The 2,500-nt window shown below is 47.5% G+C and overlaps 1 pseudogene; it reads left to right on the top strand.

The window, feature by feature from the left end:
* LOC120907407 overlaps nt 1–2,500 on the top strand; it is a 9,156-nt pseudogene that overhangs the window by 3,259 nt on the left and 3,397 nt on the right.

Here is a 2,500-nt window from a genome sequence, read left to right as displayed (position 1 = left end):
AAGCGTTCATGGATCTTCAAGATCGAATGGAGGCGATGCGTTTTGGGATAAGCAAACTCGATGATGAGTCTTCCCATTTTACGCTAGTAACGGTAATGATGGACTTCCTCGATGAGGTATGTCCGAATTTCGAAGGTACAGAGCCGTAAATCGCATGCAGCAGGTCCTCGACCGTCAAACGCAAACGTCGTTTGACGGTAACGATGGATTCGGGCCGCAAACGCGAAAGGCAGAAGACCAGTGGCTGATGACCAACAGCCTGGTCCAAGTGGGTTGCAAAGGTGCAACAACAACAACAACAACCATCGAGGTTGACCCCTGTTAGGAAGCGGTGGAAAATATTCCAAGTCCGAGAAACGGACCGAATATTAATGAGGGTAGAATTAATAAGAGGAAGAAGAAGAAGAGCAAGAAGAAGCAGAATAAGCCCAGGAAGCGGCCTGAGGCTCTGCTGATATCGGACTGCACTTCCGAGGAGCTGGCGAAATTGCTCAAGGAAATGAAGCAGTCCGATGCTCTTAAATCGGTTGGAGAGACAATCTCTAAGGTCCGACGGGCCCAGAATGGAGGCATGTTGCTAGAACTTAAGCAGGGTAGTTCTGCTAGTGCAATTGCCCCAAAGGTTAAGGAAGCGGTGAAGGGCAAGGCGTCAGTGAGAACGCTAGCTCCTTCTAAAATGATTGAGATCATGCATCTCGATGAAATCACCACCCCAGAGGAGGTTGCGGAGTCTGTCAAAGCACAGCTCAACATCGAGATAGAAATAGATCGTATCAAAATGAAGAAAGGCCGCGCGGCCGGTACGCAGTGGGCACGGATCAACGTATCGCTGCCAGACTTTCAAAGCTTCCTGAATTTGGGAAAGCTGAAAGTTGGTTGGTCGATATGCCATATCCGCGAGGTTATGGAAGAGCAGAAATGCTATAAGTGTTGGAAGGTAGGCCATACGAGCTACCATTGTAGGGAACCAGACAGAAGTAATCTGTGCTGGAAATGCGGTTTGAGTGGACACAAGAAGCAAGCTTGTACCAACTCTGTCAAGTGTTTGGATTGCGGTACGAGGTCACAGAACCTTCACGCAACGGGCAGTTATATGTGTCCCCGAAGGCGAACGATTAGACCATAATGGTTAGGTTGCTACAACATAACCAGAATCATAGTTATGCTGCATTTCAGTTAATGTGGCAAACGATTAGGGAAGAATCTGCGGATATAGTGTTGATTGCAGATCCGTATCTGGCAACAACCAACGTCAAAGTGTTACGCAATGACGATAACACAGCAGCGGTAGTGGTTAACGCGGACTTACCAGTTAAGGTAGTCAGTAAGGCTTTGAAGGGTTTAATGATAGTTGACATAGGTGATATGCGAGTGGTTAGCGTTTACGCGCCACCTAGATTTAGTATGGAAGAGTTCCAGAACATGTTGGATAACACGGTAATGGCCGTAACCGGTATCCACAAATTCGTTATCGGGGGACTTCAACGCTTGGTCAGTAAGTTGGAACAACCAACTTGGCGAGCGTGGAGAAACCAGAAACGAAGAGGTGAGTTGGTTTTATCAACCTTTGCGCAGATTGACGCAATTTTATTGAACGACGGCAGCACCCCAACTTATGTTGGACCAGGGCGCACGTCAGTAGTTGATCTTACTTTTGCGAGCCGAACCGTAGCAAGATCATTTAAGTGGGAGGTGTTATCTAGCTATATGAACTCTGATCATCGTGCAATACGAATAGATCTTGAGACGCAAAGCGTGCGTAATCTGTCCCGACCCATAACGGGATGGAGCATCAAGTATTTTAGCAAAGATATATTTGAAGTTATGATGCAAGCCGCTTTTGAGACCGAGGTCACAACAAGCGAAGACTTAATGCGTATACTTGTCACGGCGTGCAATGCGACGATGACTAAACGTAAGAGGTACACTCTAACAAGAGTGCATTTTGGTGGACGTTAGAGATTGAGGCACTTCGCAAGAGTGCAAACACCGCGATCGATTAGCGCAAAGAGCTTTTAATACTGATCTCTATTCTACTTTTAGGGACGAGTTCAAGGTGGCACGGAATGCCCTCAAGCGATTGATCAAGCATACCCGACAGAGGAAGTGGAAAGAGTTCCTGGGAACAGCGAACAACGCATCATTTGGTATAGTATATCATACGTTCAAGAAAGTGGCCGAGGGTTCGATTGGACCCCGAACCATGACATTGGACGAGTTTAGGGAAGTGGTGAGCGAGCTTTTCCTACTCACCCAAACACGGTGTGGCCTGATTATCGTATCGATCAGCCACGAGAGTTTGAAAGGGTAACTAATGATGAGATTCTTGCGGTTGCCGGGAGACTACCCCAACAAGAAGGCGCCGGGACCAGATGGTATCCCGAATGAGGCGCTGAAAGTTGGTATGTTGACTGCAACCGATGCATTGCAGGGTTTACCAAGGCTGTTTAGAGAACGCGAAGTTCCCCGATGAGTGGAAAAGGCAGAGGTTGGTGTTAAT

The sequence above is a fragment of the Anopheles arabiensis genome, assembly GCF_016920715.1.
Source record: "Anopheles arabiensis isolate DONGOLA chromosome X unlocalized genomic scaffold, AaraD3 X_pericentromeric_contig0004, whole genome shotgun sequence".
NCBI classification, from domain to species: Eukaryota; Metazoa; Arthropoda; class Insecta; order Diptera; family Culicidae; genus Anopheles; species Anopheles arabiensis.
The sequence above is the reverse complement of the archived record's forward strand: the minus strand, read 5'-3'. Positions and strand labels throughout refer to the sequence as shown.